Source organism: Penaeus monodon, chromosome 16 (genome assembly GCF_015228065.2).
Source record: "Penaeus monodon isolate SGIC_2016 chromosome 16, NSTDA_Pmon_1, whole genome shotgun sequence".
NCBI lineage: Eukaryota > Metazoa > Arthropoda > Malacostraca > Decapoda > Penaeidae > Penaeus > Penaeus monodon.
In genome coordinates, this window is record NC_051401.1 from 47,012,108 (window position 1) to 47,018,644 (window position 6,537).

The 6,537-nt window shown below is 39.4% G+C and overlaps 1 pseudogene; it reads left to right on the top strand.

Annotated features, from left to right (window-relative positions):
- Nucleotides 1-495: 495 nt before the first annotated feature.
- LOC119583076 lies at nt 496-5,119 on the top strand (annotated as a pseudogene).
- Nucleotides 5,120-6,537: the final 1,418 nt, after the last annotated feature.

A 6,537-nucleotide genomic window follows, 5' to 3' on the forward strand; every position in this document is an offset into this window, starting at 1 on the left:
CTCCTGAATGGCAAGAGGACTTGCCAATTCAAAAGCCTTCTCCAAGTCAAGGAATACTACCACAGATGTGCCCGTGCTTATTGTGCTCAAGAGCGTGGCTATGCTGTGCGCTGGCTCTTTGACCCTGGTGAACCGTGGAGGTGTTCATGTGGGGGTCCCATTTTCCATCGGAGCCGGTCAATACCATCCTCTCGGCCGTCTTGGCCAGAACAGCTGAGGGAGAGAGATGGGGCGGTACTTCCCTGGCTCCTTTGGTTTGGGGATGGGAGCTATGGTAGCCCTCTTCCAAACTCTGGGGTAGAGTGGAAGTTTTCCCCGGACTTGTTGATGAGTTGCAGGAATGCAAGCTCACCCGCTAGTCCTCGTGGGAAATGATGGGGTACGAGATCCCATCAGAGCCCCAAAGGGTGGTTACAACTGGTTTATAGGCATTTCTAGTTCCCTCAGAGAAAATATAATGTCTGAGTTATCGGGTTCGGCTGCCTTTTCTCTAATATGAGCAAGTCCGTCTGGTTGAAGCGTCTTGTCTTGCCCTCAGTTCGGCTGGCAGGCTGTTGCAACTTCTTCTTTGCAGAGAACTCGTGCGCCAGTTTGTTGCCTCTGACTGGGGGTCATGGGGGCGTGCACCTCGCGGCTGAGGGCTGGTAGCTCGCCTGACCCGTTGCCATAACTCTGAGAGGGTGGTTTGGTGGTCGAAGGACTCACACCATTCCAGCCACTTTTCTTGCCTGACTCTATGGCAGTTTCCTTGGCATCCCTGACAGCCTCCCTTAGGAAGGCTGGGTTGTCGGGTGTTCTTTGCCCCTTTGGAAATGTTTTTGGACATGTTTACTCTGTGGTTGACTTCCGTCAACACAGAGTTAAAGTACCCGGGTCTTTGTGACTCCTGGACCCCGGCCGAGTTTTAGGTATGGTCAGTGAGGCTGCTTTATCAATGGCATTTACAAGTCTGGCTTCAAGCACTTCCACATTTTACCCTTTTTGGGGGTTCATTGTTCTCAGACAGCGGGCCAAGGCGTTTGAAACGCCTGCCAGTTGGCCTTGTCTGTTTTCCATCTTGGATTCGGTCGTGGCATGTAAGAAAGATGCAAAAAGCCATAGAGAAAAATATGAGTCGAAAGTCCGCAAGATCCTTGGGTAAATGTAAAAGGAATCCATCGTTGCTTATTCCAAAGAGTGTTCACGGAAAAGTGCCTAATTTACTTACGGATATCTATTGTTTATTATTTTTCCTAAACATCTGCATGTCATACTTTAATGAGCTCTACTTGCATTATTGATCTTGCATTGTGTTTATTTCTTTCACTATTTTATAATTGTATTATTATTGCATTGTGTTTCTCTTTAGTGTAAAATGATGTCAATTTAATAGTTGTTAATTTTTTACCTTAGATGTTTCTTTTCGAGGAAGGCCTGAGCGAGAGAGCAGGATTTGGTTCTTCTCTGTGTGCAGGTCAGTGATAAAAACTATTAATATAATGGGAGTAATATGGGTAGGTTAGGATAAATGGCATTTTGTTTAAGCCAACTCATAATTATGTTGGGTTTGGTTTGAAATAGAAATGGTCTTGATGGGGTGATACTCTCCCCCCACGCAGGAGATATGTTGCGACACCAAAAACGGCAGCCCAGTGCTCGTAGAGTTTGTTTAAATGTCGAATCAGTGATTTCCGTATATATATACTTACAGATATATATGTGCGGTGTACACACACACACAACACACACCACACCACACACACACACACACACACACACACACAAACACACAACAATTATATATATAAAATATTATATATATATATAATAATATATATATATCTATATATATATATATATATATTAATATATGATATATACATATATATACATGCATATATATAATATATACATACATACATACATACACTGAGGTGTAAATATACATTAAAACCACATATTACGGAATTTCCCTTTTTCTTATCGCAGCTCCTGAGAAACTTTAAATAAAAATATCTTTATGGGCCCTCTATCACCTTCTTGCTCATGTTAAATTTATACATGCAAACTATAGATAAAACCATATACCCTCTGTGTGTATTAGAGCGACAGGCTGGCAGATTATAATATATTTTATAATTGTGTGTGTGTGTGTGTGTGTGTGTGTGTGTGTGTGTGTGTGTGTGTGTGTGTGTGTGTGTGTGTGTGTGTGTGTGTGTGTGTGTGTTGTGTGTGCTTATTACTATTATATATAAATATATATATTATATATATACTAAAATATTATATATTATATATTGAATCCGTATGTGTGTTGCGTGTGGTGTGGTGTATGGTAACATATATATATATATATAACATCTTATATATATAATATATATATAATATACAATATAATTATAATATATATTTTATAACTATATTATAATAAATATAATATATATTAATATTAATATTTTATATAATATATATATATATATATATATAATTTATTTTATATATATAATAATAATATATATATTTTATATATAATATATATAATATGTGTGTGTGTGTGTGTTCTGTGGTGTGTGTTGTGTGTGTGTGTGGTGTGTGGTGTTGTGTGTGTTTGTGTGTGTGTACATATGTATAATAAATACATATATAACATAAATAAATATAGGGCGTAATGTTCTGGTTATTAGATATTTCTTGGATATGCCAAGAAGTGGTATTTCCCGCCACCTGTCACCTGGCCTGCTGTGTTGCTACCAGACCATGTTGGCAATTTTCCCACCCGGGACAGGGGCACGAGGGATAAAGGGCACAGCATTGGCCCCGTGGAGCAGAAAAGCAGCGCGCATGAGGTTCCTGTTCTCCTGATGCCTTCCCTGACTCACGCTGAAGGGTGGAGTCTATACAGTGCTAGCCTTTGCCCCATATAACATAAGATGTTTTTATGCAAAGAATATTTGTGAACTACCATCAACGACTATTTGAGCAGATATTACATTTGTTCTGCTTCTATTATGATTGCTCCGTGCATTACTAGTGATCATTGACCGTTTCTGACAGGATCGCACGTATCTCATAATAAATAGTGAGACTACATACGCCCTAAGTGATTTTATTTACTGAACAATCTGGTAAGGAGAATTAATGCGTCTACATTGCTCATCAAATCTGTGCTTGAGTATGAATCGTGGATTTTCAGAAGTATGTCAAACTATTAATGATAAATCTGGTAAAAATAATAAGAAAAGAATACGAATAACAGGAGCAGAATCAGTCAAAAAGGGATTTGGAGATGTCGGTATATGCAGAAGACAAGAACAGTCTCAAGGCCTTATATATGTTTTGTTTAGGAGCGAAACTGGACGTTACTAGTGCCTGGATCTTGTTTATGCCTTTTGTAACAAGTCTCTTCGCCGGATCATGGGGTACAGTTGGTAGGACCACGTGACCAACCGACGGCTACACCGTTAGACTGGCATGGGACCTGTTACTTGCATAATCCGGGATCACCAACTCAGGCTATATGGGCACCTAGCTCGTTTCCCTGTGGATGACCCTGCCCATCAGGTTGTCTCTTTGCGTGACAACCCTGGGTGGAGGGGGTCTGTGGGACGACCCAGGAGGTCATGGCCTGGGCGGCTCGACATGACGTGACGCGAGGAATTAGATATGGGCTGGGGGCTGGCCTGGAGACTTGCCATGAGGGACCCCCGTGGCTGGAAGCGAAGGGTGGATGCGGCCATGCGCCCCCGTCGGCGTTAGCCCCCTGATGATGATGATATGTTGATTAGTAACAAGAATATTTTCGTCGCAGAATGCCCTCTCGGATTCCACAATATTACGATTACTGCGTACAGTTCCGCACGCAGTCTGCCACGTGGCAAGAGATGTACAAACGAGTGTTTTACGTCGGTGCTGACATGGTCAAGCTCGATGACGCAAACTTCATGTACTACCTCGTCAACTTTATCAAAGAAAATGGTAACACCTGGCTCCTGTCACTTGTCCTTGTGTCTCTGCATATAATTTCATACCTGGATTGTCAAAAATAGGCACCAAGACCTCAGTTTACACTTATATCTTTAAAAAGGCCTGGATGGTCACCATTACTGGATCGGCGCCACAGACATTGAAGAAGAAGGCGTCTTCAGATGGACGGACGGAACGAAGGTCAAGATGGGGACGCCGTTCTGGGGCGACCATGGAGACCAGGTGCAAGAACCCGACGGCGGAACCAGCCAGAACTGCGTATACTTAGATAAAAATGACCATTTCTTCATGATAGATTATACATGTGATGGACTAAATTCCGGTATCTGCGAGATACATTGACGAAGGTGATATCAAAATTCTGCTGATCAGTAATGTAGACATATAAAAGTAGATATTCCTTGTTTTAGCAACATTTATGTTCAGACACTGCAGCTATCTTAATTTAACTACTCCCCTGAATAAAGTTACATCGAACGCTTGAAAAATAAGGACTCTGGTATTGGTGGCGAAAAACTGACATAATATGATATCGATTTTGGGACAGACCTGATAGTTCGCACACCTCAGCATTCGGGTTCACACCTTCGGCAGGTGCTTTGGGAAAGGGAAAGGGGCACCAGTCAGCTCTGCTATGAGGTCTCCATTGTTAATATCAGCATGATACAAGGCCCTTGTCATATCAGCTCCGAAACACTATTCGAACACATTATGAAGTTCCATCTGTTCCGAGCTTTGAAAACAACAAGTACCAACTTTTCCAAATCAAATCATAGCAATCGTTTCGGTTTCATCTACCCTTGTATGAGTGTGTGCATGTATATAAAAAGAAATGTATAGAGCTTGAATAATATATAGCGAGAAATATACATATCTATGCACTTCTATACTTATATATGTGTGTGTGTTTATAATATACACATCTATACACACACACATATATATAGTGATTGCTGGATCCTGCTGCCACCAGTCTTAGGTTTATGTCTGTATCCGTCTGCCACAACAATGGTTCTTTTTTTTTCAGGAATTTCAGGAACAAGGTTTATCTAATGACATTAACTAATAGTGAATGTTTGAGTCTCTGAGATTTAGAACCAGATGTAAATTATTATACTGTATCCATTCTCAGGAAATAAATAAACTGGCAACTTACCTCAGACTTTGGAGTAATCAGATTCACCAGGCATCTTATTTAAAATATATGTATAATAGTAACTACAGAGGCCGCGGTGGCCGAGTGGTTACAGCATCGGACTCAAAACTGTCACGACGGCAATCTGAGTTCGAGGGTTCGAGTCACCTTAGTTGTTCCCTTGGGCAAGGAACTTCACCTCGAGTTGTGTGGTGTGTGTGTGTGTGTGTGTGGTGGTGTGTGTGGGTGTGTGTGTGTGTGGTTTTTATGTATTATGTACAATATATATATATATATATATATATATATATAATTATATATATATATATATATATATATATATATATATATGTGTATATAATATATATATGATATATATATATATATATATAAAGCCTATTGTATACCTGGTAACTTAACTTTGATCTTGACCTAGAATTTCATTTGTTAATTTGAATTTGGGCTCACAGAATTCATTTACTAGACTTGCGTATTCAAGGTCATCACATATTTTTCATTTTCTATATCAGTATTTCTCGAATCATCGCGGGCGTTCTTTATCATCATTGCCTATTATTTATATTATGACATGGCCATGATTAACAAACTCTTAGTTCTTTGATGTTAAAGATATAATGGGATATAGAATGAATATGTACTATGGATGAAACAGCCATGGGGTGAGACAGAAGCTTGTGGTCCCTCCCTTTCGAGATGACAAACCAGGGTCGTCATTTGAGGGAAGCTGGGGGGGGGGCAGTTCCCCTCAAGACCGTTTGCCACCCCAAGGGCCACATTTTTATTTTCTTAACTAAATTACACCTATATAGGTCCGGTTATAGCCTTAAAATGACCTTAGAATAGTTATTTTTCTAAAACTTTGTTCGCTTCGCTTGCCTACTCGCCTTTCCCTCTCCCAAGAAAAGCTGAAATGATACATTCGACTATACCGACAGAATTACAATTATATAATTATATTAAACAAAAAGATATGATAGTGATATATATATATATATTTTAATATATATATATATATATATATATATATATATATATATATATATTGTGTTTGAATGTATGTGTATAGTGTAGTATGTATGTGTAATATATAATAAATGTGTGTGTGTTTGTGTGTAGTTCTTAGTATGTTATTTATTATATATGTGTATGTTATAGTATATATGTATATATATATATATGTGTATATGTAGTGTACATATACATTAAATATGGTATATATATATAGTATATATATTAAAATTATATATAATTATATAATATATAAAATTATATATATATATATATATATAAAGGGCACAGGTAGGCCTGGTAGGCGCCAACCCACCATGAAGCTTGTAGGGAAGCCCCGGATGGCGTCCACAGCCTGCCGACCTGCTTGGGGCGGGGGCGGCACGAGGTGGCGTGCACCCGGAGGCGCT